Here is a 10,257-nt window from a genome sequence, read left to right as displayed (position 1 = left end):
CCCATGCTGACCCCTGTACACTGCTGAAAGCGCCTACAATGGGCACGTGAGCATCAGAACTGGACCACGGAGCAATGGAAGAAGGTGGCCTGGTCTGATGAATCACGAGTTCAAGGTGTTGACTTGGCCTCAAAATTCCTCAGATCTCAATCCAATCAAGCATTTGTGGGATGTGCTGGAAAAACAAGTCCAATCCATGGAGGCCCCACCTCGCAACTTACAGAACTTAAAGGATCTGCTGCTAACGTCTTGGTGCCAGATACCACAGCACACCTTCAGAGGTCTAGTGGAGTCCATGCCTCGACGGGTCAGGGCTGTTTTGGCGGCTAAAGGGGGACCTACACAATATTAGGCAGGTGGTCATAATGTTATGGCTGTTATGGCTGATCGTTGTATGTACTTTTTTCTTGTCAGAACTGTCAGAAAGATAACAACTAAGGACAATCATTATCAAAGGTCTGGGCAGGGAATTGTAGCAGCATGAGCACAGCGATGATGCAACTTGACATGGTTTATAATATATATATATATATATATATATATATATATATATATATATATATATATATCTTTACTGTAGGCATTGCATTAACAGAGAGCATTGGTGTTTTAAAGCTGTACTATAATTGCATCTGAATTAGCAGAGCATTTGCCTTGGTGAAACTATCACATTCTTGTGTCTCATCAAAAACTATGTTTTAGCAATAACTCCAGTGAAACTATGGGCAGGAAGTCACCTTTTCATTTAGGAAATTGTTTGGCTCTGTGTTGACCATTTTTATGCAAAGGAGGCCAATGTTGCCAATTCAGCAACATTTAATGTTTCTATTAAGAAAGCAATTCAAATGGAAATAGTGGACTTTGAATTAAATGTCACCCTTTGAAAGTTTTCAGTTAAATGGATGTCCTGTGGTAAATTGTAGTTTTCTATTCATTAAACTGTTATTTGTTAGCTATTCAACAAACGTATGTTGTTAAGCCATGCATTTCTGTTTAAAAAAGTAACCCATTACATGGTTTCAACTTTCAATTGGTGTACTACTGTTGAGCCACTGTTTTCTCACAGCCAGAACAAAAGATTCATGGAAATACAGACACATTTTCAAATACTTATTAAAGTAACAAATTACACATAGATTGAAGGATAAATAAAACTGCAAATACATACATCAATATTTATAATTGAATCACTTATCTATTAAAATGCCTTGAGCATTGTAATTTCTTTATTGATTTCATAAATGTTTTCATACTTCTGGGCATCCTGCTACATGATATACTAAGTTTCTTCAAGTTCTTTTTAAACTTGCACACTAATGTACAAATCAATTTTACGTGAGGCAGATACAGTGCTTTCCCTGTCATGTCATGGGATTTTAATACAACTACGATAAAATAAATCAATTTCTAACTACCATGATATGAACATGAATCAGAATTTAGATTAGTTTCACCAAAGGGCATGCAACAATTAATGTAAAAGAATGGATAGTCCCTATATAGATTACCTTTATATGACATTAAATCTGAATACCTACGAATGCATTGCTCTCTCTCTCTAAAAGGAGGTTGTTAAAAAGTTGAGTTGGGATCACTTAAAATTCAGTGTACTTTTTTATATCATAACACCTTCTTGCTTTTAACATTTGCATATGGAGTATTGAAAAGGGATATATATTGCAAGATTTAATTCATAAAGAGCAACACATCAGTACCACACATTACAACAGCTATAAAGTAGCAACATCAGGGACCCAGCTTGTCCTTTCACACTACACTGCTTCTGCAAAAAAATGTGTCAAATTATATTTTTAAAAGTTGTCATTTTCTATTGCCAACTACCTGCTATTCATAAATATTTCAATAAAAATAATGAAACATAATGAAATGCAAGCAACCTAATATTGTACTGCATACCGTTAGGGCTGTGAGAGATAGACAGATTTTGATATAGATTTGTATAAAATGCACAAATGTACTTGTCTCAGTTGTGCAGCACTCCAAATTATATTCTTTTTTTATTTGGCTTTTTCCACCCTAATTCCTGTCTATCTTTGTCTCTTTTTCCTGCTACAGAACAAAGCACACATAGCCTGCAGAGAGTGCCATGGGTTCTACACAGCAGCCAACACAAGTATTTTATGAAGAGTTTGCAGATATTCAAACTTGTTACCAGGATCTGTTTCCTTGTGTGGGGGAAAGGCTAAAAAAAGATTCTCACTTATGATTCCTGACAAGGATTTTGGAACGCTCTGCCACAACTGATGTGTCTCACATCTGATGTGCATCTGCTTCAGAAGGCCCTCGCAGATTTGTTTTTGAAATGTTAAACTCGCCATCAGCTTTAAAAGCAAGGCGAAACTTCCTCTTCAAATAAGGCATGATATTAATATGCTCCTGAAAGTCCTATTCTTTATTGTTTATTTTCTGGGGGGGGGCAGCTACATATATGAAAAGGAATAAGAAGACTGTAGAACTGAGATTGTTCTTTCTGAGGGTTTCACAGCAGAGCTCAGAAGAAACATTTCCATAACCTTGAGTAATTTGCTAGACTGTCATGGTCCCCTAGCGCTCCCCCTCTATCCCCACTAGGGGCCGCCATTTCCCTGCCTTCTCCCTGCTCTCATCACTCTGTCTATTAACATTCCGGTTACCCATGTGCACTCCTGTTCTATCCCTCTGTTTCCATTGGACCTGCACCTGCCTTCCCAGTTTCTGTTCTCTTTATAATCCCCTCACTTCCCTCAGTCAGGGCAAAGTTTTGTCAGTTCCATCTGCATTACCTAGCCTTTTCCCTATTCCCTTTTCCCTTTTCCTCCGAGCCTTTGTTCCCTCGAACCCCATATCTGTCTTGTTCCATTGACCTCCTGCCTGTCTTCACAACCACGACTCCGTCTCGCCTTTGCCTGCTCTGTTCGCCCGATCGCCTGACCATCGCCTGTTCCCCCGACCACGTCTTCGCCCAGCCCTTGTTTGCCCTGATCCGCTGGTAACCGACCCACGCCTGTCCGACAATCGCGCGATCCAGCACTGCACTTGGGTCCCCTGTTCCCGAGCTCCCCGAGGGAATTGTGACATAGACTAAGCCAACAGATTAATCAAAGATCAATTTTATTAGACAAATAAAAATTTCTCTTTCTCTCTTGTAATCATAAAACAGCAATGCAATGGTAGAGCCTTATTTCTATGTCAGTTAATGTCACAGAGTTGTCCCCACTAGAAAGGAAAAAAGACAGACAGGCAGGTCACTAATTATAGATACACAACATCAAACTGAGGGAACAAATGACATTCTCCTATCTGGCAGCTGACACACCTGCTTTAGTCTTGGCTGAAACCTGACCTAACAACTCCAGTCTTTCTCCTTGTGGCCTCACTTCAGCAAAGCTCATTTGGCAAGGTCAGTATTTTCAATTCATGGTGGATTCATATTATTTTGTAGAGGGGTGCAAAGCGGGGATCATTCAAAATAAGCCTATTTTTTGTTTTATTTATAAAATATCTGTGGAGAGTCATGTCAGACAAGACATCATTATTTCTCTATTCTGTCTGAATGGCTTTTAATCATACCCACCTGTCTGAACCAATCAGTTTGCACAGCGCGTGCCTTCATAATAAACACTACAGCTCTACATCGTAAATGCCCTTCAAAAAACCGAGTAACACTTCAAACTAAGGTATTGTGACTGAAGTCAATTATATTTTCATAGATCTTCAGTACATTGTGTTTCTAAAGTGAACCATTTCCTCTTCAAATCTCAAATCAAATTTGATTTCACACTGTTGAATAGCTATCTTTGAAGGGTACATAAACTGCTAATGAATGTCATCGTACTTGGAAAAGTTACGATAAAAGCTTTCTCTCTTTGCGTGGATGTTTGGATTTTGAATGTGCTCACCATGATGAACTGCAGGGACACCCAGTTTCTAGGATAACTTGCTATTTTTTTCCCTTGAACTTGTATATTTTTAAATGAAAAGTCAAAGGAAGAAAAAAAAATGTAAAAAGCGATGCCCCAGGGCCTGGGACTGCATCGCAAAGCCGGAGGACAAATGTGCCCAGCGAGATATTTGCTTTTTTATTTGCAGACATCTCCACATAAATATTTCTAATTTGCAGAAATATGACCAACCAGAGGACACACAAATCTCAGACAAGAAGGGACAGTTCGGCTGGTCGATGGCAGGCTATTACTGTGAAGGCTGTGCCACCATTCCTCAAAATGCTTGATGTTTGGCCAGCTTCCCATCACTCACTGGCCTAAGTTTAGTTAGCTCTCCGCAGACTGAAGCACTTTTCTTTTACATTTCATGAAACAACAGTCAAGGTCCGGTGGCCCAGAAACTGTATTTTATACAGTAACTGCAAGTTAAATGTTTTTCTTACTCTGTATAATTCAGATTCCAACTAATTATAATGGCTTGTTACTTTGGATTTCACAATAAAGCACATTGTTGTCAATGCAAAACTTCCACTTCATATGATGTTGACTTAAGTTGCTTTAACCCCTGGCAACTCTCAAACAAGGAATTGTGTTTAAAGTGAAACAGTTAAGACGACTGCATAACAGAGCTGCAAGAGAAAAAACTGACACTTGCATTAAATGGGAAAAAACTTAAATATAATAAAAAGGCAGCATGTACTAAATACAATTCAATTAGAATTATAGATGAACTGAAAAACCATAAGGGAGTTTTTTTTTGTAATTTAAATAAATGCACATCATTAGTTTAAAGGGATCCCTATAAAAATATAACAAATTATTCATAATTAACAATCCCTGCTTTAAATGATTTTATTCATCATTTATTTATAAAGATAACACAGCAAGGAAGACGAACCCTCTCTCTCTCTCACCTCCAGTGTAAACGCAGAGTGAGAGCAATCAGAGAGAATCAGTAAGCTCCATCACACACCAAAATATGCCACAGCAATTGTCATACACAGCTTTTACTAATATTTAGACATGTGGATTTAATTAAAATTAATGGGGACTATGTTCGCCTGCACTTGTAGAGGTATACATTGTTATTTTAACTTTTTTTTCTTCTGATTTTTAAGTCAGGCTGTTATATTCAATTTTTTGTAAGTCATCATCACAGGGCTCTTTATGGCTTTTCCCCATTGCGCTAAAGCCTTTCTGTCTGCCTTTTTGTTTCTCTCATTCTCTTCTCTCTCAGGGCTAACTCACAATACACATAAATAAGAAACCTATGTGCAGTTAATAACATGCTAAATTACACATTTTACAACTGTTTACATGTTTATTACACAGCACAGCTGCCTGGTGAGAGACAGACAGATATATAGACAGATACATGGAGTTTCAACACACAGGGCAGACATTTTAGAAAGTGCTTCGAGCTCCATCTGCTGGTTGAGAGTGACATTTTCCAGATTTTCCAATTTGACTGGAGTCTTATTATATTTGTGAATATATCCCTCTTTAGTTTCTTCTTGATATCATTTCTCTTTTCATTTTTTTAAATACGTGACAAGGCTGTAGATTTGAATTTCTCCTGGGAGGCAGTAGTGAAATGTGTTTTTCTGTGTGTAATGACATCTTCCATTAATTCAGAGTTGGAGTGATGGGGTTTCTGCTGGCAGTTTGCTATATAAAGACCTTTTTTGATTCACAGAGCTAGAAAATCAGGCATTCATAGTTTATTGTGGCAAACAGCTCACAGTCATCTTAATACAATACCCAAACATTACATAATGTATTGTTACTATGCACTTATTTCAAACTAACAGCTTTCAAACTTTATAGCTTCATCAGCTGAAACTGAGAACATTATTTTTATATATTTACACCACAACCAAAGGCTGTTGCTAGGAGTTTTCTATTATTTTGCACAGATACTATGTACTATCTTGTACTGATTTATTTTGACTTTAAATTCTGCTCAGGCTTTGCTACTGTATCATTTGTTTGTCAGTTGCCCATTGTGAAATAATACAAATATTAAACAAGATGTTTTTTAACCACATCCTAGAATCCATATAGTTAATGAAACAAAGGTATATTACCGATTCAATAGAAATGATAAATAAATAATGTAGAAATGCATTAGTAAGAGATTTTTAATTGCCTGCTAATACGCTAATTATGAATAATTTATAGACGTCTCATGATTAAGTTTTTGTGAAGACATTTAAACCTCTGATGCCATCGCACAAATGTCAATTACTTGCCTCGCTGAAAACAATGCCTCACTAATGCACTTCCAACAGGTTGTAAATAACAAGAATTTGCATCTAGTGCATTGATTGTTCTGGATTGCTTTCTGAAGGCTGCAGAGCTTTATCCGCACACAGCACTAAAATAATCTGCACAAACAGTATTATTTTCTCAAAGTATTTTAGCTTTAATTCAGATACTTAGCAGACTTTAGCTTTAGCTCTGATTTTAAGGCAGTGTTGTGTGTTTTAACCGATTCTTCATCATGTATAAATATTACATATATATATATATATATATACATATATTTATGTATGTATATATATATATATATATATATATATATATATATATATATATATATATACATACACATACATATATACATATCCTCCGGCCTGATTGCTTTGTCAAATTAAATGGAAAGATAAATAAGATAAATAGTGCACCCACATTTGGATGTACCATAAGAACATAAGAACATAAGAAAGTTTACAAACGAGAGGAGGCCATTCGACCCATCGTGCTCGTTTGGTGTCCATTAATATCTAAGTGATCCAATATACCAATATACCAATATATAAGGGATAAATAATAAATTACCAGAACAATCAAGAACTTACATCTGGAGGCTAAAGAAAACATGTTTTTTCAAACCTGCTAAGGTGGCCAACTAACTTTCACTGCTGGGAAACTGGAAGCTAGAGAGGGCTGTCAATGGAAACCCATCGTACTTTATGAAAAGTGACTCCCAGCTGTTTTTCTGGTTGTTACAGCTTGTTCCCAGTTTCATTTTAATAACTGCCTCATAGTACATGTAATGTTAGGCATTTCAAGGCTTTACTTTTCTGTAAAGAGAAGGCATATTAATTGGCAGCCACTGTTGTCCCACTGCTGTTGCCAGAGCCTTGCATTTGGCACATGCAGTCCAATGGCTTTTTTGTACATTCCCTTCATGAAGTGTTTAATTCCCCTGGGTGTGATGTCAGTGAGCTGGTCTAAGTGGTCTGGCAGCCCACGTTGTGTTATGCTTCCCATGTCAAACACCTCACATTTCAGATTATTAAGAGATAGATGCTTTTGTTCATTGTCTTCATTCATCTTCTTCACCTCGTAAACTCCCACTTGATGTTCACAGTAATGCTTAACAACAGAAAGTGCAATAACTCTTAAGATGTACAGTTTTTCACTGTGTTCTCAAACCAATATGACATGCAATTAATTTTTTATTTTGACAAATTCTCAGGAATTTCAATTTTTTTAAGGACCAGAAAGTTGATTCAACATTACTGGTGCCTGTCTATAATACTGTCATTTGATCAGTTCTTGCCTTAGCAGAATAAAGCTTTGCGAAAAGTATTTTTTTATGCCCCTTCAAGCAGAAAATCCGCAGAAAATTAAAGTTTACTCTCCATCCCACCCCTCAACTCGTTTCCTATGTAAATGTGTCACTTGTGTTTACTCAAATTTAAATGTTCCTAGTTCATACAAATATCAATGCATCTGGGAGTATATAATCTTAATATAAAAATTAAGTGGGTAATTCTAGATTGGGCTGACAAATCAAAATCATGAATTCTCTCTGAGCAAATTCAGAGATTCTGGTGTTAAACATAATTATTTTTTCTAGTAGCCATCTGCTTTACTCATACCATCCTTTACCTCTTTTTCGACAAACTACACCTTTTCAAAATGAACATTTTATTTCACAGAAAATAATAATGTAATAAAAAAAAGTCAGCCAATTAAGGTCTAACAAGACATCATGCTCTTGTTAAATGACTTGTAAATGACAAGTGCTGCTTTACAGCCATCAAATTTGTGCTGAAGTCAGCGCTGTGATGGCAAAACCGGTGTTCTTTGTGCTCCTGTGGTCGATAATAATAGCATTAGCGTGCATGGAGACCTGGTGCTTTCTGAAGCTGTTATCGCCCCAGAAAAGAACAGACATGCTACTTATATTTCAAAACTTTTGAACAGTGTAAAGTACAAGTCTAATGAGGACTGTTTAAACTATGATGCACATTGCCCTCCTGTATATTTAATGTGGTGTCAATGTATTGTTGGTGCTGTAAGGAACTGCCTTGAATTGCCATAATTCTCAACTCTGAAGAGTCAATGCCTGGAGGAGATGGACCACAAGTAATTTGGCTAATTATAATTTCTTAGCTGTTAGTGCTCAGTGCTTTATTATTGCTGCTGGACAGTATATGAAAGATGTAAGCTGTCGATTAATGGGCAGAAAGAACATGCAATTATTAGCCACACCACTTATTCCTCTCCGTCCTAGAGAGAAAGCAAATCTCCTTTACTCTGAAGCCTGATATTTTTAGGTGAAGAAGAAAAGAGTCAGTTAATAGCTCTTGATTCTTCATCAAGGGAAACAGTATCCTCATAAGCTCATTACATAAACTCAAACAGGTTTTGATTGCTAAACTGAGCTTTCGTCTCAGGTTTCCTGCAGGGCTTTTGTGAGACTGTAAGACGGACAACACCTCACACTTATACACCCCCAGTCTAGAGGGTCTCTGATGAGCAGCATTTCATGTCTTTTTTTTTTGTGCAAACTCATGCCCCTCCCCTCCCCTCCCTTCCCTTTTAAACAAAAGAACCAGGCGTATGTAAATTATACTATTACTGTCACTTTTTAGCCTTATTATGAGATTTGAAGCAAGGCTCCATGAAATGTGAGCTCATAGTTTGACAGTTGGACTTATTTCCTGTAATCAATAGGTTCTGCTTCGTAACAGTATAGCTGACTGTGTTCCCGGGAAGCCGTCGGGCTGGGAGATGCGCCATGGTGAGAACATGTAGATGAAGCCTCACTCTCCAAAACTCTTGGCTTGATAGATGTAAGTGGAATTGGCTGTGAAATAATTAATGTCAATATGCTGTCATGACTGATCGCTGTCCCAGTGACAAGAAGAAGAAAAGGGAGATGTTTGTATAATATGATAAACACATCAGGAGTCTAAGCCTGCAAAGTCATAGCTCTGACTTTGTGAAAAGCTAGGACAGAATCAATGACACACAAGTACAAAGTATATAATTGTAACTCATTAATAATGCAATGTTAATGAAAGCCACGTGTTGGCATTATTTCACCTTATTAAATGGTTTACTTTATATTATCCATTATATTTAGTTTCTTAATCATGTCAAATTGTTACTATATGTGCATATATATATATATATATATATATATATATATATATATATATATATATATATATATACACTCACCTAAAGGATTATTAGGAACACCTGTTCAATTTCTCATTAATGCAATTATCTAATCAACCAATCACATGGCAGTTGCTTCAATGCATTTAGGGGTGTGGTCCTGGTCAAGACAATCTCCTGAACTCCAAACTGAATGTCTGAATGGGAAAGAAAGGTGATTTAAGCAATTTTGAGCGTGGCATGGTTGTTGGTGCCAGACGGGCCGGTCTGAGTATTTCACAATCTGCTCAGTTACTGGGATTTTCACGCACAACCATTTCTAGGGTTTACAAAGAATGGTGTGAAAAGGGAAAAACATCCAGTATGCGGCAGTCCTGTGGGCGAAAATTCCTTGTTGATGCTAGAGGTCAGAGGAGAATGGGCCGACTGATTCAAGCTGATAGAAGAGCAACTTTGACTGAAATAAGCACTCGTTACAACCGAGGTATGCAGCAAAGCATTTGTGAAGCCACAACACGTACAACCTTGAGGCGGATGGGCTACAACAGCAGAAGACCCCACCGGGTACCACTCATCTCCACTACAAATAGGAAAAAGAGGCTACAATTTGCACAAGCTCACCAAAATTGGACAGTTGAAGACTGGAAAAATGTTGCCTGGTCTGATGAGTCTCGATTTCTGTTGAGACATTCAGATGGTAGAGTCAGAATTTGGCGTAAACAGAATGAGAACATGGATCCATCATGCCTTGTTACCACTGTGCAGGCTGGTGGTGGTGGTGTAATGGTGTGGGGGATGTTTTCTTGGCACACTTTAGGCCCCTTAGTGCCAATTGGGCATCGTTTAAATGCCACGGCCTACCTGAGCATTGTTTCTGACCATGTCCATCCCT

Source organism: Amia ocellicauda, chromosome 4 (assembly GCF_036373705.1).
Source record: "Amia ocellicauda isolate fAmiCal2 chromosome 4, fAmiCal2.hap1, whole genome shotgun sequence".
Taxonomy (NCBI): domain Eukaryota; kingdom Metazoa; phylum Chordata; class Actinopteri; order Amiiformes; family Amiidae; genus Amia; species Amia ocellicauda.
Note: the sequence above shows the minus strand (reverse complement) of the source record.